We start from the raw sequence: 24,137 nt of genomic DNA, 5'->3' as shown, positions 1-24,137 counted from the left end.
ATCGCAAAGCATGTCACAGCGCAGAAGGAAGCTGGGCAGCCAACCTTGTATCTGCTGCCATATTATTGCTCTCTCCATGTAACTCTGAACATTGTTCCTTTTGAGGTTAACATTGAATTCCATTTTGCATCCATGGAGTCTCACTCCTTGTCAATCTCAGGCAGTGAGTTACGGACATGCAACACATTTTTCCTCGTGTCATTTGTAATTATTTTCTTCGTGACTTTCCATTTCTGCCAAGTCGGTCTGGATCTTTTCTGGCATTGGAGAATTTTCACGTCATTATTTTCTCTGTCGAGAGCATTCTTGACATAGAAAGGGTCAAGCACATTAAAATAGTGGAGAGCTGGAGTACCACAGCTGGTAAGTCAACGTCGGGAGCAGAAAAATCGACATTTCAGACATTAGCCCTTCATCAGGAATGGGGCGAGTGGGGGTGGAACGGGATTGAGAGACAAATTGGAAGGTGCATGGGCCTAGACTAAGAGTGAAGTTGGGAGCAAGGAACTGGGAAGTCAATCAGTAGATGCAGGTTGAGGGGAGACAGTGATAGGTCAGAGCAGATTGTAGAAACGATAGGTGGGGGAAGGAAGATGGACAGGTAGGTCAGTTCAAGAAGGCGGTGCCGAGTTGGAGGTTTTTACCCACGATGGGGGGAGGGGAGGGGAGATGAAGAAACTGGAGAAGTTAATGTTGATGCCGAGTTGTTGGATGGTCCCAAAGAGATAGTTGAGGTGGTCTTCCTCCAATTATCGTGCAACTTGTATTTGATGGTGGAGGAGGCTCACGACTTGCATGCCCTGACAGAATGGGAGCGGAAGATGAAATAGTCAACTACAGTACGGTGGACTGTTTGGTGCGTGTTTTCCAGAGATATCCTCTGCAAAGCTCTGCATAATAGCATCCTGTCTCCCCAACGTCAAGGAGACCACGACGAGATCAACGGACACAGTAGAACAGATGTTGGCATATGCAGTAAACTCTGCCGGATGTGGAAGGTACCTATGGGGCGATGCACAGAGGTGAGGGAGTTGTGAGGGTGCAGGTTTTTCACCTCTTGCCGTGGTAAGGGAAGCCCAGATTTCAGATTTCTGTTCTCCAGGACCTGACCCAATTTTCCAGTCTACCTTCACAGCTGACATTGCACATACACTACACCATTCACATCAATTTGTTCAGCGCTGTCGCCAATCACTTCACTTCCCCACTAACTGAAGTTTCACGTGCAGAACTGAACAATAATGCAGCTGAAAGATTCATTTAGAGTAGGATTGACACAGCGAACAATCCGAAACACATGTTTCAACTTTCAACGTGCTTCCCTTTGTCGCATTTACTGCAATGCTCGATCTTGCCCATCCTGACTTCAGGCTGTCCGACGTCATTTAGAGAATCTACTTTTTGAGATTATCGAGCGAACATTTTTGCGGAAGTGCAGACAGGACACATGGATCCTTCCGGAATTTGAACGGTATATCTAAACCACTGAAAACTCGAAAGAAAAATACATCCCTTGAGCAATGAGCTACAGCCTGGCTGCACTGCCCACTCTGCCAGAAGCTGACTTTTTCTCAGTTTAAATTCCATTCCACATTGGTCCAGAATTCCAAATATCAAAGTGTTTCCAGAGTATCTGCTTCCCATTCTGTCTCCCTGCTCCCTGATGCTGCTGTTTGTCTCATAAAAAGGAACTGGGCTGTCTCCACTGGTGGACAACTTTGTTTCTATGTGTAAGCTGTGCTGCGTGAGGGCAGAGTCCATTCGCTCTTCTGCTCAGTGTCAATCACTTGCGACGGAAGGAGTCAATTGCACGACAGGAAATTTGCAACTTGATTTGTGGATTTTCTCCAAATATCTCTTATCCGAGAAATAGAAAGATGCTGAGCTGGCGGGAAAGGGATAAATTGACACTGGAGATTCTTCCTTCTGGTAAATAATATGAGTTCTCTTGAGTGCAGTCTGTGTGGTGTTCAGAATTCTTCTCGCAGCAATCCTGCCGAATGTCCAATGAAAAACGGGCGTCCGTTTCTTTGCTGCGATATCTGAACCACCACTGTTGCAGATGAAGAGGATCCAAGAGAAATGTTCACTCACTGACAGGCATCAAAACGGCCCGGAGCTGCGTTGCTGCTGACAGCCCAACGCAGAATATAGAGTTAAAAATGAGCCATTGTTTTACCCTCTGTCCCAGCGATCGGGCGAGGGACGGCATAAACACGTGGCGTAATTCCCACGCAGACAGAAGCCGGACAGTCCATCCAGTCCATGGCGAATCTATGCCACGTGAATCTCTCTGAAACTATTCATAATCGGTTACACATTTCCTAACATTGAGGAAATGTGTCTGTGTGGTGATGCTGTCTCCCACATGCTGATCGTCTTGCCATTCATGTCTCAACCAGCAATGGATAACGCGCATGAGTAGTGTCAGAAGAGTGTCGGTTCGACTCGTACCTGGCTCGAGAGCAATGCAGGTTTTTATTAAACTGACAAACCAATCGTGCCCTTTGAACTGAAACCGAGTTCGACGCTTGAATTCCTGATCTGCAGGAATGTTCAATGCCCCAACATCATCAGAGGAGTGGAAGCAGAAATAGTTAAACCCACTGCTCATGGGTAATTTTCTATTTCCATAACGCACTGACCCAAACACTGCGCCTCCTTGAAATGGCAAGGAAATAAAATGAGTAGCCAAGTTGCAGTTTTGAGAATCTTTAGAAACTCCTTGTGAAGCGGTTTCAAAGGAAAATGAAGAATGAACTGTCGGATTGATGAGGGATTTCCGAGGTACCTTCCCCTTCTGAAACAGGATGAAAGATTGTCTCTGATGTTCTCGAGGACATTAATTCATCCGAGGCATTGAATGGACTAACATAACAGATGCTCCACTTTTGATGTTGGTGCTGCTGGGTGTAAAATAAATTCCGGTCTCCCTGGCTAGGAATCGAAACCCGACCAAAGCGGTGAAAGCACTGAATCCTGCCCATTACATACTGCTCAGCAAATATGACTTCAAGAATCAAGCACGTGCCTGGCGTGACAACTGTCAAGCCCTTTGTAAGTGCTCTTGTCAGAAACAACAACTTGATTATCCTCATCTGACTTTCCATTACTAGGCCTTGTATGGCTCAGCATCACAAAATCACATCGAAATACCGGTGAAGGTTATGCGGGTGTCTGCTTCTCTGACCCTTCCACAGAGTGAGATCCAGATTGAAACACTGGTTGGCTGTTTATGTTTTACTGCATATCTCTACAACTCTTTCCGCCTTTTACCTTAAATCTTTCTCCCGCGGTGATCGATCGAAAGTAAACATTTCTTTCAGCCTACCCCACGCATGCCCCTCATTATTTTATATCTCAATCATGCCTTTACAAAATCTACTCTTCTGTCAGAAAAATAACCCAGTCTGTCCATTCTCTCTTCACAACTCAAAATCTTCAATCAGCCAATATCCTGTTGAATCTCTTCTGCACCGTTCCCAGTGCTACATTATCCCTGATTTAATGTGAATTGCAGAACTGCACACAGTACTCAGACGACAGCGGAATGAACAAATGGAATAAATGACGCAGAAAGCTACACAAAATTTTCTTTTGCAATAAATTATCTTTTGCTCAATACTGCGCTGCATCATCTTCTTGAGCCTGATACTCCAATAAATTCTGGTCTACGTCAGTAAATGTTGCTATCTGATGATTAATCTCACAACCGCGGAAGCTGAATGTATCGACTGGTTTGAAGGACCCGATGCTGGTTAGAGGCACGTTCACCCAGCTGCAGCACCCCAGCAACACAGATTGCACGGTGTAATGTAAGTATTAGATTGTGGAATGCATCAGTGAAATCGCAGGAGCAGCGTAAAGATGGTTAGTGATTGTTGAGGGAGAGAAATCTCCGATGACGGATAGGTTTGAATCCTGATATCTGAAACTCTGAGATGGCAGAAAGCGGGTGTTTGAAGGCGCGAAATCATCGCCTCGAAGCATATTTTCATAGCATATGTTACTGATTCCTCCCCCCGTTTGCTAAGCACGGAGCAGCAGGAATTATTGCAATATCAAGCTGGGAGCTCCAACCTCACCTACAGCATCTTTTACTGACATTGAGAAGGGATCATTGGGACATCAGGCATTACGTAGCATACAACGTGAAAGAAGTATTTTGCCATAACTCAGACTGGCGCTGAACTTGCGGTAGCCACAAGGCAAAGCACGTTTCCCGTTCCACATGTAAAAATACTATTCAAAAGCAGTAAGGATAGTGACAGAGGATATATCAGGAACAGCTTAACAGGCACAACAGAAATAGTTGCCAAACAGTGTCTGAGATGTGAGTACTCAGGGTGGGGTGAATTTTTAACTTGGAGTTGTTGAATGCTGAGACTGATGGATTTCTACAAAACTTCAAAGGCTTAGGGGATAACATCGGTTAACATCGGTTTTCTTCTCCAATTTGCTCACAAAATCAAGTAAACATTGCTGCGAAATATCATGCAATCCCAGTTCACAGGCCCAGAATCAGAGAAACTGAGTGATACAGTCCCGAAGATCCAAATGGAAATTGTGATGGGGAAGAACACGTTCCTGTGGCAACAGTGATGTAATCGATGAGGGCGAGGTCCATCTATGACGGTACAGAGGTGCGTGAAATGCCGAGGCTGGAAGCTCTAACGTCACCTGGAGCAGCTTCTATTGTTGTGGAGCAGAGGGCATTGTGACACGTGGCTGGGGGTGTGAGCCTCATGTGGAGCAATTTCTTTTGACATGGAGCAGCAGGGATTATTGTAATATCAGGGTGGGAGCTCCAACCTCACCTGCAGCAGTTTCTATTGACATTGAGAAGGGAACATTGGGACAACAGGCTGTGAGGTCCAATCGCACCGAGTGCAGCTCCTGTTCACATGGAGCACGGTGTATTTTGACATCTGGCTGAGGGAAAGGATGCGAAGCTATTTTAATCTGAAGTGAAATAGATCTTAGCTGTGCACATCTTTGAAGATTGAGGGAATATGTTTCCCAAGGTATATGTATCTGTTGTAAAGAGAAATACTGCCAAGTTTCAACTCGTGGAAGTATTCAATGCTTGTCACTGCACCCTACCAAAGGCATGGATCGGGTTTCATTCCAGCACCGAACGACTGTCTCTGTGAAGTTTGAGCATACTCGTCGAATATGTGGGTTTCCTCCGGGATCTATGATTTTCTCTCTCTATTCAAATATTGTCAGTTGTATTGGCCATGCAAAAATTGCTGATACTGTTAAGTGTATTAGTCAGAGGACTTTGAGTCTTCTGGGTTACTCTTTGAACTGTCGGTGGGCACTTGTTAGGCCAAATGCCTGTTTCCACTCTGTAGGAAATCTAATCTGTGCAGAGAGAAACGGAGGCAATGTTTTCTCCCTGTGGCCTTTCTCATATGGCTCTGCACTGTGCTAAAGAAGTGATTTTTAGCTCGTTTCATATTAGTCAATTTCCTGCGAAAACTCACAGGTCGTTAAAGTACTCTAAAGCTCCGAAAATTAAGGGGAACATTCATTGTTGTGATTACACTCGAGTTTATCTTGAGTTAACGACCAAACGGAGGAAACTGGAGTTTAAGTTTATCAGATCAGCAGTTATCCCATTGAATGTTTGATCTGACATAGAGTGAATGCCAGCAACATCAGGACAGACGTGTTTTCTTTGCGAAACTCGATGCTTCAAAAAGTTGAGGACATTGGCATGAAGCATTGACGGTGATTATCTTTGCTAGTTGTTTAACTTGTGAACATGAATGCTCATGTTCATATCCGTGTTGACTACACTAATTTGCAGCATGCACGCCCAAAGTATGCTCGGGGTCAGTGGCGCAATGGGTAACGCGCCTGACACAAGAATCAACAGCAAGCCTTGTTGGCTTTTTCCAAGCCGTTTCCAGTGGCGCAATGGGTAATGCGCCTATCTACAGATTGGGCAATTGCAGGTTCGAATACTGCTGGTCTCAGCAGCAAGGGCTTTCGGCTCTCACAAACTTATGAAGTGTTGTTGTGAAGCTGAGATAAGAATTCAATTCTAGATAGGCAAAAGTAAAAATCCTTTCAATAAAATCCCTGAGGATATCCGATTCAATTTCCCAGGGTCATCACAGAGGAGGAAGCTGGATTAGTCCCAAACGCTGCTCACGCACAACTTTCCAGTATCAACCATCCAATTGCTGTGGCTGCAGGGAATGGCAATGAAACGAAAAGAATACCCAATCTCAGGTTTTAAAATCCTCAGAAATTCACTGGGAAGCGGAATCTGAGGAGAATTATGGTTGACCTGACCAACGGAGCAGGATTATCCAGGCATCTGCCCCTTCTGTCAGAGGCGAGTACATTGACTCTGATGTTCTCCGGGTGGTTAATTGATTCAAGGCTTTGCAAGGAATCCTGTCACAGATGCTGTGCGTTTGCTGTTGCCGTTGTCAGGAACAATAAATTTCTCATTCACTGGCAGGGAATCGAAGACAGGACGCGTTGGTAAAAGTGTAAAATCGAACCAATAGACCACCAAGGATGCCCGTAGAACGGGGATGTACTGTTTTGTCATCAGCCATCAATCACCTCTCCGTGCCCTTGTCAGAAACAATGGCTTGCCGATCCTCATCCGATTTTCCAGCACTATTTTTGCCTTTACATCAAATGTTGACATCTGAATATTTTTGTAGGTTATGTGGGCTCCTGCCCCTGCGAACCCTGACAATGAGTTCCCGATTCAACCACGCGATCATTGATACATGTTTTCGTTATACCTACTGCATGTCAGGATCAAAGTTCGGTTACGGTTTTGAGCGGCAATTGAGCTCGGACTGCGGCGCTGAAAGTGCTGAATCACAACCAATGCATCACCAGGGATGACAACGGACATCGTTGCATCGTTTCTTAATGACACAGTTTTTGGCTTTATTTCACTGGATATAACTTTCTCCTCCAAAATAATTGAGTTCTCGAGGGTAATCAGCAAGTAAACAAGCACATCATCCATTTTTTTGAACCCTGGACTATCGCCTTATGTGCACTGACGTTCCCAAGTTTCATGTTAATGATGTTTTCTCCCTACCGTTTTCAACTAAACGACACAAATAATGGGGTGAGGTTTGAGATGGGTAAATTTTGTTAACATTACCTTGAGGAATTGAACCACATTTTGACCCACAGAGCGAAACATGAAAATCCATTCACCCGAGAGTGACAGATGAAAGGTGAGAGACAAACCCCAAAAAACAGGATTTCACCCACTTGGCTTATATCGTCCCATGTCAGACTTCAACACCAGACTCTGTTTACCGTAGTGAAGGAAGCAAACGGTCACTCCCTGTCCGTGCACATCCCACATTAATTCCATGTAACTCTGCAGTTTATGCGGCCTCGACTGGCTCTCATCCCTCACTAGAATATTGCTTACGTTAGCATCTTACTATCCTTCCAAATGGTCTTCCTCAAATTCCTGAAAAGACAAAGAGGAATGGGATATTTCATGTGCATTTTTACTTTACAAGGCCAACGTTCTAACCACTGAGCTACAGAACCAATGCATTGCCATGTGAGAGAGAACCTGCAAACTAGTAGATGCACTGATAGCCTGTGTAACATGTAGGAAGTCAGTGTAACACAACCCAGAGAGAGCCGAAGGGAGCATGTACGAAAAGGTAGCAGGATGTAATGCTAAAATGCACAGTGTTGAGGGTGATATAAACAGAGTTATTCCATGGTTGTCGGTCATTAGGAATTAAGAATTCCAATGTCATGATCTGTTAAATGTTACCAATTATAGTAATTAATAGGAAATGCTGACTGAACTTTAGAAGCAGAATTATGCGTGAAACAGTCAGAATCATTTCCCTCCATGTCACAGATCCACATCCGTAATGTCAGCTGCTATTGCTGGACATGCATTCGGCTCAAAACAAGAACAGAGGAAGCCATCAGAATAAGGAAGACCGATGGTGGTTTGTGAGAACCGATTATTGGCTAACTAGAGCCAGGATCAATGTGTGCTCTGAAGGTTAATTTTCCTGTTTATCCTGGTGTAGTGATCACTCCGGATCAATCACCCAATTGACTCTTCTTTGTGTGTTGACCTTTGCAGGTCTCACATCGGTTCAGTGCCCCAAGTGGATCCACACATTTTAAACTTTGCGAACTTCACTGAGATCATCTTTGCAGATTCATATTAACATAGCTATTTTTAGAAACAGAAAGAGACCATTCAAGCCAAGTCTGTTCCACCATGAACTGAGCTCATGTCTGATTTGATAACTTTCTTCATAACTCCTCATAACTTTACAACTTTGTCTCTCTTCGACTAAATATACTTAATGAGCTAGACCCGACAGCCAATGCTGTACAGAATTCCACTAAATACAGAACAATAGTGAGTTAACTTGCCAAATAGGACATAACTGTTAGTCCCACTGGAGTGGGAGAATGGCGAAGTCATGGGGAGAGAGAATGTACCAGTTAAATTTAAAGGAAAGGGAAGGAGTGGGTGTGGTTTCACCATTACGCCATTGTTCTGCCATTATCAGATTCCAATCACTTACCCGAACGATTAAGATCGCTACTCACACAGCAGGCCACCCCCTCTCCCCACTGTTGCATAACCACTGACTGGATTAGTCCCAAACGCTGCTCACGCACAACTTCCCAATCCCAGCCATCCAATTACTGTGGCTGCAGGGAATGGCAATGAAACGAAACGAATACCCAATCTTAGGATTTAAAATGCTCAGAAATTAACTGGGAAGCAGAATCTGAGGAGAATTATGGCTGACCTGACCGACGGAGCAGGGATTATCCAGGCATCTGCCCCTTCTATCTGAGGCCAGTACATTGACTCTGATGTTCTCGGGGTGGTTAATTGATCCGAGGCTTTCCCAGGAATCCTGTCACAGATGCTGTGCATTTGCTGTTGCTGTTGTCAGGTACAGTAAAGTTCTCATTCACTGGCAGGGAATCGAAGACGGGACGCGGTGGTAAAAGTGCAAAATCCGATCCAATAGACCACCAAGGATGCCTGTAGAACGGGGTTGTACTGTTTCGTCATCAGCCATCAATCACCTCTCCGTGCTCTTGTCAGAATCAACGGCTTGCCGACCCTCATCCGATTTTCCAGCACTATTTTTGCCTTTGCATCAAAAGTTCACATCTGAATATTTTTGTAGGTTATGTGGGCTCCTGCCCCTGCGAACCCTGAAAGTGTGAAGGAATATTTTTCGGAATCCTACATTTTTTTGTATACCTCAGACTCTATTTTGCATTTAGTCAGCATGTTCGGCTGTTCACAAAAATACTTCTGTGTTGAAAGGGCTCATAACCTAAAATTAGTGCCAGACCATTCTAGATGCATGTTCAGAAGCACTTCCAACCACAAAAGGCAGAAGGTAGGAAAATCGATTTTGGTCTCAGATCAGCCATGATTTCTTTAAATGTTGGAACGGCATCGAAGGGCTCAATGGTCTACACCTGTTACAAAGTTCCTTCAATGTTTACTGTTTCCTTTTCAAATATCTTAAAGATTCCACTGACTTTTTAATGAGAAAGCATTAATGTCGCTGGTCTCTGATGGTTAATTTAATTCAGTGAATGGCTTTTAAACAGTTACCTGGCCTTGATAAGAGATGTGATTGTAGCTTGTTAGTGTTGTCCACTTGCCAATGTTAGGAGAATAAGCGATTTTAAATATCAGGTCATAAGTTTGACACCCCCATTGCATAATCTTCCATTGAATATCTGTTTCCTGAGCTGAACATCGACTTTTCATTCCACTGTCAGTGTAAACACATTCGAAGCGAGTTCATTTGCTGTTCTGAATATTAATGCCTTTGTTGCTGGTACAAAGTGACAATTAGGAGTGAATGAGAGACACGTTTGTCGATGTGGTTTAAAGTTGACTGAGCGGGGGCACTTTAAATTTGACCGCTTCTGCTCATGTCCTAACACCAATAAGTGACTCAATCACAGAATTAGAATGGCCAAATGTTACATGAATCAAAAGAAACTGATCCATATCAACGAACGGATTGGATTCGTATCTAATTTGCCCCCCGGATGTGAGAATGGGGTACTTCTGTGTGCGATCACAGGTGATCAGGGCAGAGAACAGACAAAATTAGGGATTTCAAGGAATGCTGGAGATCTATCCACCATTGTCAGAGAGGAGCTCACTACCTCTCCCATGTCCCTGTCCAACTAACATTGAATCTCTGGAGGCAGAGAACATTAATGAGAATTAGTACTATGTGAAAAATCAAAGTGTTCCCTTGAAAAACGGAAATGTATTAACAGACAGCGGTCATAGATTTTACTGTGAGACCTAAGAGGAGGAAGGTGAGAATGATAGTGATGGCGCTCACCCGAAAATAATATGAGTTTACTCCGACCTCTCAATCAGTAATATCCACCATCCTTACCCTAACTGAAAGAAGGATGCCCTGGATAACGGTGAGAAATTTTCTTATATTTGAATCAATTCGCTGCTGAGGCAGACTGGTCTTTGCAAACATCAAACAATCACAGAATTGGTTTCAGGGAAAACATACAAATTTTGGAAGCAAGTGAATGTATGGCTGCGTAACTGACTCTTAATCTTTCCACAGTCTGTTCACTGGAACACCAACTCAGTTTCTATGTACTATTGCAATTTTATACCAATAGGCTGTCACAGTGGTTTGCACTGCTACCTCACAACGCCAAGGATCTGGGTTCAACCTCGGCCTTGGGTGATAGTCTGTGTGGAATTTTCACAATCTCCACTTGAGTATGCGTATTTCCTCCTACAGTTCAAATGTGTGCTGGTGAAGTGGATTGCCCACAGTGTTCAGGTTTATATTGACTGGTCTTGGAAAGTGCGCTGTTGGCGGGGAGAGGGGTAACTCTCGTATGAATGCTGTGCAGTAAGTTGGTGTGGACATTTTAAGCCGAATGGCCTATTTAAGCACATCGGGAATCAATAATGCTAATGTTAGTAAACTTGTCACATGAACACATTAAGAGGTAGCGTTCAGTTGCTGAAGAAACGCGGAGCTGTTTCCGATCTCAGTATAGTGTCTTGTTTAAATTTCCCATCAGCAAATACTCTCTTTCTAATCAATTAGAAAAAAATGCGCAAAATTCAGCTCTGCCAAATATAGAACAGGGATTTTGCCAGGGAAACCAATTCGTGTCAAAAAAATTTCCTTTCTGTTAACCTCAAAGTTATAAATCTGTTTCCCAGATTCTTCCTCGTGCTTCCACAAAATCGAAATTCTGGTACGGATAATTTATTAATGAAGCTTTTTGTTTAAAAATTTGCATCTGGAATCAGTGATGTGCTTGATAATTCAAGTTAGTCAATGATTCTCTCAAATAATTAATCACAGCATTGTTCAGCAAGCAGACTGAACATGAAATATTAGTGCCATGTTCTTGAGTGATTGTGTGGAGATTCAATGAGTAATTTTGAATCACAGAATTATTCAGTTACAGAGTGGGTCAACACGATTCCCCGAATATGCTTTCTGATTTTGTGTCATTTCCCTGACTTCTCCCGCTGTAATTTTCCCTATAAAATAATATTTTAATGCCCTTCACTGGAAAAGCCCAAACCACAGATCCATAAAAAAATCAAATTCTAACTATGTCGTTGTGTGAAGTTTATTTCTTGCATCACATTGTCTTCTTTTGCATTTTTTTTAATTCTCCACTCTTCCTCTCAAAGCTTTTCCGAGTGGGAACACTTTCTCACCATCAATTCTGTACTGTACCCACATGATTTTGAAAAATCGTTTTGAATTTCCTGTCCGCCTTCTCCAATTTAACGTCATGGCTGAAATGTTTAACTGCCGGAGACTGTGGTTTCAATGTGATTTCTCTAAACCTGCCAGTTTTCCCTTCGTTCCTGTTCTCCCGATTGTACTCAACTCCATCTTGAATCCATCTCGTGAGCCATTTTGCTTTCTACTTCACTTCATGCTGATTAGTTAACTCTAATAATTACAGGGATGAATTAAGGCAGTGTTTCTAATTTTCAATACTGTCCACAGTCCCTCTCCCTTGTAACTCGACGAGATTCAGCTCGGAATGTTCACACTATGCTTGTTACTGTAGGAAACTATGCAGCTGACGCTAACACAAAGTAATAAACAGTCTTATTTAGACCTTTAGGCCAACATTGGGTATTTCTGACACTCCCAGTGTTAGTAAGCCTCCGGGTCCAGCCAGTATGGTTCCAGGCCGTGGTTTGTGTCTGCACCAACACTTCACATCATACTGCACATGTCCGCTTAACAGGTGATTGACAGCGGCTCCTGTCCAATAAGATTAGGGGGCGGAAAGTTTAATCCACCAAACGCAGAGCGAACGAGGATGAGGCGAGTGCCAGCGCAGACAGGTAAGGGAGATATTCACTCGGTCCTTATTACTAACAAGCCAGACTGGAAATGAGCTACTTATCACAAAGGTTGTCTCTTTCATGGGGCAGACGGGGGCGTCCAGTACAATACGTGCACAAGGTAAGACGGAAACATTTTATTAATCTCCCGGCAGAAGTGTGAAATCATGGAGACACTGGACGATTCTATACTAGTTCCCCCACCCCAAATGTCCCCAGCATTTATATATCGGAATAGCAGGCGGACATTTGGGCCTTCAAGTCTGTCTTTCCCTTCGATATAATGATTGATGGTCATCATACTCAATGCCCTGCTCCAGCTTTCACAGCAGCGCATTGTAACCACGACATTCATATTGATACAGGTTAATAAAAATGCCCAGTTGTGACCAGTCCACAAAAGCAGGACAAATCCAACCCTTAGTCCAGTCAATCAATGCTCAACCATCAGCAAAGTGATGGCAGTGAGTAATAACTGTGCTTTCAGGTTGTACTCAGTCAACAATAAGCAGCTCTCTAATACTGTGTGTTCCATCAGAGGCACTTAGCTTTTGTCCTCATAACATAAATAGTCCAAAATAGATAAAATACTGCACTCACAAGGCAAGGTGAGACTGACTGCCCTTGAAATTAAGGGTGCATCCGAATGACAAAGTCATTGAAGAGCTTTTGCAAAACTGGAGTCAGTTGGAATCAAAGGAAACATTGTTACAACGAGGACGTGGAATCCCTCGTTAATTAATAGCAAACATTCGGAAAACCTCTCCTCAAATCGTAATCTATTCCAACACTTAAAGAAAAACAACTTTTTATTTCAATCTATTGCGAATAGTAAACAAACAATCAACAAACTAAATATTCTTTTCTTTAACTGAAAGCAATCTATTAACATGCTGTTTCAATAACACATTTGTTAAACATTACATCAACTTCATGTCAAGTCGACACAGTTTGTATGTGCTCCGCTGTTTCCAACTTCTATCTGCTCATCTCAATTGTTTCAACTTCTTTCATTTTTACAGAGTACGTTTTGCAGAAAAAGGTACCTTTTGATAGAGAGTGCTTTCTAATTTCTTAGAGAGGGAAGTGTGAGATGGGCAGGTAACTCTCCAGCAATAGCTCTCACTTTAGTTTTCAAAATATTGGTTTATATACACTTCAACGACACATTAATTTGTATAAATTGATTAGATTCCAGATGCCAAAGCAAAACAAAAATTGAAAATTTATTAGCTTCTGGGACCCTGGACATAATTTAATGTAATTGGTTAAAGGGGAGTTGTTGTCGAAACAGCAAGAAAAAAATCAGGTTTTCACCGAGAAGTGTTACCTATATCTATTTTGGAACAGCCGGTCCCCCAGCCTTTTCATTCAGGGAGCAAAGCATGTAGTCTTAATTTCCTTCAACATTCAGAAAATACACTATTTTAAAGAGAACATGCGTGCTTTCAACAATGTAACTCTCTCCACTTAGTGTAATCATCCAGCCCAAATGCTTGCAATTTCTGAATGTCAATCATCCCAAGCCCAGCACATCACTGCAGGGGTTTTGCAGGTTGTTGTCTCAGTCCCAATCTTTCTGAGCTGTTTCAATGTCTATTGTTCAATCAAAAAATAAGCGTTGGTTATTTGACTCACAGAAACATGGAATTCCTGAGACGGGCCAATTTACCCAACAAGTTCACACCTGCCTTCCAAAAACTATCCCGCCCAGAATAATCCCCCAACCTCCTTCAGTAACCCTGCATTTCCCATCGCTAAGTATCTAACCCAGACTTCGTTGGATAATTTAGCAATTGCAAATCTTCCTAACCTGCACATCTTTGGGCCGTGGAATGGAAACAACACAAACATGTGGAGGTTGTGCAAACTCCACACGAAATATCACCCAAGGCTGCAGTTGAAGCAAGGGTCCTGACCCTGTGAGAAAACAGTGGTAACTATTGCGCCAAATCCACACCTGACTGCATATTATTTAGCACCATTTGTGACTTCTCAGTCACACAAGCAATTCCTGTCCGGACAATGTGGAGAAAATCAGGCACTTCTCTGATGTTTGAAGAATTTATTTTGAATGAATTAGCTGCTGTAGAACAGGAGGAAACTGGAACACATTTAGTTTCTTCTGGAATATTAACTTCATCGGAAATAAGACACAATGGGCATCAGTCAATCACCAGTTAAGAAACAGTTAAACTCCTTGGTACAGCTCCACAGTAAGCTGGAATTGAAACCAAAACTTCTAGTTGAGACTTTGGCACACGATGAAGCACAGTAAAAACCAGGCACTTACTTCACTTATGAACTTGCTTTTGTTTCAGTAGTTTGGATTTCACATCAAATCTCTTCCCACACCAGTGCAGATGAACAGCCTCTCCACACAGTGAGATGGCGAGTGCACAGTGAGTCTAATTAACCACCTAAATCCAGGCCCATTTTGAGAGCAACTGACGTTTCTCATTCGTGTCAACACGTTGATGGGTCAACAGATCCTCAGAGATTTTAAGGCGCTTCCCACTTCCATGGCATTTAAAAAAAGATTCCTGTGTGGAAATGCTGTTGTTCAAACAGTGTGGTGGATCAAGTGAATTCTATCCCACACTCGAAACAGACGAATGACCTCGACCTCCTCTGACTGCGTTTATGTTCTGACAAGGCAGTTTATCTGTTGAATCCCTGTCCACACGTACAGACACAGTTTCTCCACACTGTGAATGATGCTTTTCCCTTCCACGTTCAAAAGCGAATCATATTCAAGCAACAATCAATTGGACAACATCATCAGATGCTGAAATGATATTTGGTTTTAAGCCTTTGCACTGTAAATCTTCTTCTTCTAATGCCCGGGAAATTTATTGATAAAGGAAAAAGAGAAGCATTTTGAAGTCCAGAAAAAAATACAATAAGATGCAAGAGCAGAAGTCAGCAATTCAACCTATACAGTCTGGTCTCACTATTCAGTGAGATTACGGCTGATCTGATAATCGACGGATACAGTTTCCTGCAATATCAGCTATCCTTCGAATCCCTTGCTGATTAAAATCTGTTTGTCACAGCGTTCAAATGACTTTCTTGTAGGGACACCAATAAGATGCAAACCAGGAAGGTTAAGTGGGGATATGAAATTATCGAATCGGCCAGGGCTGAAGATAATCCGAAGAGGGTCGACAAGTACATATCTGGCAAGAGAACAATTCGAGAAATAGTACCATAAAGATTAAAGAGGTTTTCATTGCGTTTGAGCTCAGCAGATGGAAGAGCTATTAAACGAATTTTTCACGTCAGTTTTTACTGTGGAGAAAGCAAGACCGAATGTTCACTCTCCATGTATGAAGAGGACGATTCCTTTTCTTAAACTATTTGACCAATCATCCAAGAAATTGACATCAGGTGATATTTCTAGCGGCTGGATTGCATTCGACTCTGTGTTGCTTCATGCAACAAAGCGTTTACGTGTTCCCAGGACTCGATTGTAATATAACGAGGAGAGACTGTGTAGGCTTTGACTTGTCGGACTGCAGCATCGGAGGTCGAAGGATGACTTTATAGAGATTCATAAAATCATGAGTGTTCTCGATAAGGTGAACAGCAAAGGTCTTTTCTTCCTAGGATACGGAAGTCCAGAACCCATAAGATTTACACGGAATGACAAGATAACCTTTTCACACAGAGGATGGTTTCTATATGGAATCAACTGCTGGAGCAATTGGTACGTCGCCATAGTGTTACATTATTAGAAAGAAATTTGGACATTTAGATGAAGAAGAAATGATTAGAGGGATACAGACCAAATGCAAGCAAGATGGAATAGTTCAGTTTGAGATATGTTGCAGAAGACTGCAGAAATCATGGAAATACAAACTGATGAATATTTCATATTACAGGAAAATAATTGCTGAAGGTCTCAGAAAATGTTCAAAGGCGGATAAATCTCCAGACCTTGTCATGAACATTCCTTTTTGGAAGAAAATTCTCATCGAAAGAAAGCTATGCTGTGAAGAGAAGACGCAATTACACATGCCGTCCTTCCTGGACGACTAGTGGTTATGATGCAGCGCTTTCACCGCTGTGGTTTGGGTTCATTTCTTGGTCAGGGAATCTGGAATTCTTGTTCCTGATAAGGGCAACAACAAAACTAGAGCTTATTTGACAGGAATCGCATTTCAAACGCGTTCGCATGTGCCTTGCAATATTGTACAGGGCCGCAAGTTGGCTCACTAGTTATCACTGCTGTCTCACAGCGCCATAGATATGATTTGCCGACAACTGAGTCGACTGTCAGTAAGGTGCATTATTCATGCGCAAATGAAGAGAAAAAGGCTAAGGAATTGTTCTGTGAGGGTTAAATCCTGGAGGATTGGTGTGCATTTGTTGCATCGAATAGCCAGTTTCTGAACTGTACGCATTCTATGATCCCTTACTGTGTTGCTTTAGCACATTTTCAGACAGGGGAAAATAGTGAGGAAAAACACTTCCCAGTCAGAGATTGATCCATAGTGCGACAAACAACGGATTCACTTTTGACTGAACTAGCTCCCATTCTCCCTGCATTGGTAATGGCAGTATCCAGCATTAGAGCGGGTTTTCATGTGTTGCATTGGACCCAGCATCCTTTCTATACTGGGATATAAAGAGATAATAAAAACCATGGATTCCGATGACTGGAATGAAAAGACGTCAGGAAGAATGGACAGCGTTTACTTGGAAACAAGGAAATGGAAAGGAAGCCAACGATGTCGTGAGAGATAATGCCATTTGAAAAGACAAGGCGGGGTTTCATGGGATGGTGGAAAAGACGAATACATCATATGGCGTGACACCAAGTAAAACTGAGTTGTGTCCATAGAGAAGGTTTCCAGGCGATGTGAATTTGGTGAGAGTAAACAGGAGCGAAATTCCCTCATTCGGATGGATCTATGTCTAGAGTTTAGAACTTCAAAACCAGCGATGAATGATAAAGAGAAGTTTGGAGCACGTTTTCTTTTTCCCTCTACAGCTATTGAACTCGAAAATAATTACATTTTCGCAGGAAAAATTATTCAGAAGCTGATTTTAAAATATTTGGAAAGACGCGTGCAGACACACAAGGAGTCAATTTCACCGGGACAGTGAGTCTGGGCGGCCAGGATGGGTACGCGTTACGTGCATACTCTCTAATTGGTTAACGTTAATTGGAAAGAAACCTCATAACACCTGCAACTGAGTACGACTAAGTATAGAATGAGCTGGTTGCGAGGAAAGGTTGAGCAGCTTGTTCTACATGAACTTTTATAATTTGTAAAATAACTGAGCTGTTTGTGTTAGATCAGCATTTAAGGGAAGCCGATTAGTTCAGTCCGCTACATAACTGGTTTATGATATAAAGTGATGCCAACAGTGTGCGATTAATTGTCGCAATGTCTCAGCATACCCTCAGGATCCTGATCTCCCAACTCAGCTAATATTTTCAACGATGGCGATAATCAGATTGAAACTATACTATCGTGAGTTGGAACTGACCTGCCGGTGTAATGCACCTTTTATCTTTTATCTGTTGCATTTGAAAATTTGGCTGCATCACAGAGAAGGGAGTGAGTCCATTTGCTGCTCACTCATCTTCCCCAAAAATATACAGTGACTAGACACGAAAAATATTCTTGTTTGAATTCTGTAATCTTCATAGCAGTACTTAAGAACATCTTTGACATTTTGATTCCAGTTTTTCCGATATCAGTCAAAATGTCCAATGAGATAAATCCAGTACTTTGTGAATTGTTTTAATGGCCTGTGCGAGTTTGCAGCAATATCAGTAATATGAAACGAGCTAAATATCTTTTCCAGAATTTAACACAGCGCAGAATAAATGCTATTTTACTCAACGTTCTTTTGCAACTTGTACATATATATATATACACATATATACACACACACATATATATGCAAGTGCACACATATTTATATGTATTGTATACTTTGTATATATACGCGCATATCTGTGTGTGTGTATGTGTGTGAGTTTGTGTGTGTGTGTGTGTGTGAATTCAGAACATTAGAAATGGATGGTCGGCCATTTGAATGACCTTCCTGTAGAATGTAAGAGCTTGGAGTTTACAGTAATGTCCCTGACATTTGAATCTGCGGGAAGTGCACCCAACTCCATCTCCTTCGCAACTGCATTAGGAAACTGGAGCAGGACATTGCATCTTTCGGGAGTCTGAGGGGGAAAGAGAGGAGTGATATGGAGGCAGTTACAATTCAGGTCCAAGAATAAGGTCGATGGGATACAGTCGGGAGATGTAAAGGGAGCAGGCAGCCAGTGCAGGCTTCCGCTATGGCTGTGCCCCTTAGTAACAAGCATACCGTATTTGTTACTTTATGGGGGGATGACTTACTAGGGGTAAGCCATGGGGTACAGGTCTCTGGTACAGTGTTTGTCCCTGTTGATCAGAAGGGTAGGGTAGAGGGGAGGAGAGCAATAGTGACTGGGGACTAAATAGTGAGGGGGACAGATTGCAGTTTCTGTGGGTACAGAGCAGGCTCATGATTGATGTGATCCCTTCAAGTTACCAGGGGTGGTGATGTCTCACATCGTGTTTTCAGGATCCTTCAGTGGGAGGGGGAGCAGCCCGAGGTCATGGTTCACATATGCACCAACAACATAGGTCAGAAAATTGATGTGGATGTATGGCAGAAATTCAGGGATCCAGGGTGACATCTTCGATCGAGATCAAACAGAGTTGTTCTCTTTGATTTGTTACACATGCCACGTCGAAGTGAGGGAAAGAATAGGGAGAGAGCAGGAGAACACGTGTTTGTAAGGATGGTACAAGCGATAGGGATCCGGATATATGGATAGTTGTGGCTCATTCTGGAGTCAGTTGGACCTCTACAAACAGGATGGTCTTCACCTGAACCTGAACCTGAAGGGTACCAATATCTTGAGGTGTATTTTCTAACGCTATTGAGAAGGGTTTAAACGAATTCAGCAGCGGAGTGCGAACCTGAATTTTAGCTGCAGTGTGCAGGAAGTTGTGAGTGGTGAGGTCTTAAATAGGTTTTCGTGTTCGCGAGTGTATACTGGGAAGAAAGAAGGTTATTTGAAGTGTGTCTACTTCACTGCCTGGAGCATCTGAGATAAAGCAGGTGTCATGGGTTGTTACCTGGGACTTCAATGTTGTGGCCATTTCAGAGACATGAATGGAGTACTGAAAGGAATGGTTATTCCTGGCATCTCAGTTTCGAGTTTTCAGTAAGAACAGGAAAGTGGTTACAGAGGGGGAGATATGACGTTATTCGTCAAAGACAGTACTATGGTAGCAGAAAGGATATTTGGTGTGGACTCTACTGAATCTGCTGAACTAGAATGGGCTGAGATTAAAGTCAGGAAAGTAGAGGGCACCACCAAAATGTTCTATAGATATGGAGGAAAAGATTGCAAAGTGTCGTGAGCGGCACGGTGGCACAGTGGTTAGCACTGCTGCCTCACAGCGCCAGAGCGGTTCAATTTCCGCCTCAGGCGACTGACTGTGTGAGTTTGCACGTTCTCCCGTGTCTGCGTGGGTTTCCTCCGGGTGCTCCGGTTTCCTCCCACAGTCACAAAGATGTGCAGGATCAGGTGAATTGGCCACACTAAATTCCCCGTAGTGTTAGGTTATGGGTAAATGTATGGGTGGGTTTCACTTCGGTGGGTCGGTGTGGACTTGTTGGGCCGAAGGGCCTGTTTACACACTGTAATCTAATCTAATCTAAATCTAACTGATTCTGGATAGGAAAGAAAGTAACAGGGTAGTTGTAGTGGGGAACTTTAACTTTCCAAATATTATTGTTTGATTACCTCTTTTTGGTCAGTCTTTGTCCATGTGTGCAGGAGGGTTACGTGACGCAGCATGTAGACAGGCCAACAAGAATCAAAACTTCATTGGATTTGGTACTACGTAATTAATCAAGTCAGCTGTTCGATTTGGAGGTTTGAAGAGCTCCTGCATGTCCTTGATAAGTATGTGTGCGTCATGCAGGGAATATGAGGTCGAGACTGTGAGCCATTTTTACTGAAAAAGTTGAATTTCTTATCAAGAGGGAGAAGGAGGTGCATGTAAACATGAGCTATGAAGGCTTAAATAGGGCACTTGAAAATTAAATGCTAACCAGGACGGTCCAAAAGCGAGAGCTACTTTGAGAGAAGAGGGGACATGAGAAGTCTTTAGCTGGCATAAAATACAGAGACATGGGATTGAAGGTGATTTAGCGGTTTAGATCTGTAATTGGCGAGCTGAAAGAACACAGAGTGTGGTAGTTGATGGGATATATTCATCCTGGAGTTCAGTTCCTCATGGTGTACCACAAGGTTCCTTTTTGAGTCCACTGCTGTTTGTCACTTTTATAAATGACCTGGGTTAGGGTCATGAATGATGAGTGAATTCGTTGAATACACTAAGCTCGATGGAATTATCAACAGTGCCAAAGTCTGCTGCGGGTTACAGAGGGACATGGATAATCTGCAGATCTGAGCTCAGAGGTGGCAAATGGAGGTTCATATGGAACAATGTGAGATGACTTACTTTGGAAGGAGCAACAAGAATAAAGAGTTCTGGGCTAATTGTAATATTCTTGGAAGTTTAGATGAGCAGAGAGGTCTCGGTGCCTATGTACATAAAACTATGAAAGTTAACATCCACGTTGATCGATTTGCTTCCAAGGAGCACAGTGTGTTAGATTTTATTGGGAGACGGATTGGGTTTCATGGCCAAATGATCCCTTTGCAGCTCCAGAAGTTTCTCTGCTGTGGCCAAACTTGTAGAGTTGCGTGCAGTTCTGATCGCCACATTATTGGACGGATGTGAAAGCATTGGAAAGGGTACAGATGAGATTTCCTAGGATGTTGCCTTCTATGATGGGAAGGTGTAACGAGGAAATGCTGAGGGACTTGAGGCTGTTTTTGATGGAGATGAGAATTTTGAGAGGTGAATAAATAGAGACATAAAGGATGATCAGAGGTTGACGTAAGGTGGATAGTGAAGACCTTTTTCTTCAAATGGTGGTGGTTGGCACAAGGGCACATTGATGTAATTGGAGGGTGATAGATGCCGAGGCAGATTATTTTCTCAGAGAGTAGTGAGGGTGCTGAACGTCTTACCTTCAACAGTCGTAGACTCACCAACCTTCAGGGCAATTAAATGATCATTGGATAAACTTACAGCTTATAATGGTAAAATACTGTTCAGATGGACTTCAGATTGGTATCATAGGTGGGTGCAACATTAGGGCCAACGGTACGTTTTTGCGGTGTAATATTCTGGGTTTGAACTGTTCTTAAGCTTGAAGTTGCAATCATCTCTGTTCACTATCAGTAAAACAAAGACCTGGCGAGAATCGAATGCGTAACTTTGGTAGCTCATGTCCTGCCGTCCTGTCATGCAAGTACAGGAAACTAACTAATTGCACCACTGGACCTGTTATCTAATGATGACGAATGGCTCCTGAACTTACCACTGGGACCCTCAACCCAATTACTCTTTCTTTTCTGTGGATCTGACATGAAACACAGTGCATAGGAGGTTATACTGATAATGGATCATCGATTATGAAGCATCAGGTTCAGGAAAATGACATAGAAAAATGTGGTGAAAATCGGCTTTATTGAATACTGCGTACGAATACCATGATTTCCTGCGTTGATCACAGGCAATGTTATGTCGCCACTGTACTGGGATTTTCCTTCTATCGGCTTCAATTCGTCAGAAAATTCGATTCACTGATATTTCACCAACGTCCTTTGGCATGTTCATATGACACATCGACCCACACTGCACACAACGTCAACAATGTTCAGCATACTGCATTCACGAGCACGTGGCATGGTTTTTATAAACAGTGAAGACTGGATAATGTTATGCAAGGGCAAATTGAAATTCAGTTTAATTAGTAAAGTCGCAAGAATACAGAGTAAGACTCAAAATGTCAGAAATTCACGTTCATTACCTTGGCCAGAGTTCCTGACCAGCAAAGGAGAAATCTGCCGCTGAATCTAAGTAATCTAATCTAATCCCCAGCATCTTTGCAATTGCTTGCTCCATGTGTCCACTTGAAAACCTATGTGAAGGCACATGCAGCCTGAAGGAGAACTTGTGAGAATCCTCCACTGTCTGATCTAAAGCTGAAACAAGAGCTTTCTATTCCAGCTGGGAGGGAATCGAATTGGAGGTGAGACCAAAATATTACTTGGTGTTTAATTCATATTTTCCTCATTGTGATTGTTTAAAAACCTGGGCCAGAAATAGCACAGACACAAAGGAACAGAAGGAGGCCATTCTTAACACCGATCCTGCCCCGCCACGTCATTCGATATCATCATGGCTGACACAACAATGTTAAGTATTTTTCCAGCCTATCCACATCATCGTGTTGCCTACTGGCTAACAGATATTTATCGATCTCTATCATAAATAGACATCGAAAATGTAAATCTGTGAGAGGAAAATGTTTCGTTTCGAGACAGTGGGTTTCTGCATGAATATTGTTGGGTTTTCAGATGACAGCCGAGTCTGGTCTGACCACCTTCCAAACAATAAACTAAAACTCGACTCCGATAGGAGTCGAACCCACAACCTTTGAATCGCAACCTGAACAAAGGCATAGAAGTCCAATGCGCTTTCCATTGCGCCACAGAGCCACGCAAACCAGTCACTTTAAGCATGCAACTTTGTCTTTGACCCATTGCATTCAGGACACCCATCTCGCGTCTGTCTGCCTTCGTAACCCTTTCCAGTACCTGGTCCTTTTCCACGTGTGCTCTGGCTCTTCCCGTGTTCGGCTACAGACTGCTGAAACGTTCTCATGATACTTAGCTTTACCACATGTTCAGATAATGATTTCCAGATAACCAACACGCTATAGGTGAAAGCAATCTTCCCAAATCTCCTCAAAATATCTTGTCTCCCGTCTTTCATTTATATCACTCTATTCCTTCCTAATATAGGCTTATCCTTGTCATACATATCTATCCTCTTCATAAAATGTGCACGTTAATCGGTTTCTCACTCAGCCTTCGCTGCGCTTAGATAAACAACCCCAGCCTAGCTCGTCTACCTTCACAATGGGAGAGGTCCAGCCCTTGCCATTCTTTTCATCTCCTGTGAACGTCTCCTCCTGCAATCAGACGCTTCCAGCAGTCTGGCGATGACAACGGAAAAGCAAAGTTCTCTGAAGAAAAGCCAAAAGGTCTGAACAAAATCAGCAGCTCTTGTCCATCTCTGATGAGAAAGGAAAGTCAACGTTTCGAGTCCAATGATCTGACTTCGGTGAGATGTGATGGGCGGGTGCGTGAAGAATGTGGAAGAGGGCGGACGGTATCTAAAATGATATAACTCGATTTTGGTTCCTAAAGTTTGCATGGTCTCTCGGTAGAAAATACGTTGCTAACCTTCCAGCTTGTATTGTGCCGAGAAGGAGCACTGCAGCAGAGCAGAGACTGAAATCGTAGCCTGGGAACACAGTGTCCAGATTAGAGTGGTGCTCGAAAAGCACAGCAGTTCAGGCAGCATCCGAATAGCAGTAAATTCGACGTCACAGGCAACAGCCCTTCATCAGGAATACAGGCAGAGAGCCTGAAGAGTGGAGAGATCATAGAGAGAAGAGGAAAACGTCTTCAAGGCAGGCATCCTTGGAAGACGATTCGCAGTAGAGTTAAAATTAACCAGGTAAAAACAATGACTGCAGATGCTGGAAACCAAAGTCTACATTAGAGTGGTGCTGGAAAAGCACAGAAGTT

At 42.9% G+C, this 24,137-nt stretch overlaps 1 long non-coding RNA gene and 1 other non-coding gene across 2 annotated transcripts in view; both read right to left on the bottom strand.

The window, feature by feature from the left end:
• The window catches only part of LOC148139946 (uncharacterized), a 991,803-nt gene that overhangs the window by 622,506 nt on the left and 345,160 nt on the right, over positions 1-24,137 (bottom strand). The window lies entirely within an intron of this gene.
• On the bottom strand, positions 22,948-23,039 carry trnar-ucu (transfer RNA arginine (anticodon UCU)). Its single transcript is given in 2 exon segments — positions 22,948-22,983; positions 23,003-23,039. It is a non-coding gene; the product is annotated as a tRNA-Arg (tRNA).

This window comes from Chiloscyllium plagiosum, unplaced genomic scaffold, assembly GCF_037043375.1.
Source record: "Chiloscyllium plagiosum isolate Xiang-an unplaced genomic scaffold, Cpla_swu_hap1 HiC_scaffold_36, whole genome shotgun sequence".
Lineage (NCBI taxonomy): Eukaryota > Metazoa > Chordata > Chondrichthyes > Orectolobiformes > Hemiscylliidae > Chiloscyllium > Chiloscyllium plagiosum.
Note: the sequence above shows the minus strand (reverse complement) of the source record. Positions and strands in the feature narration are given on the sequence as shown.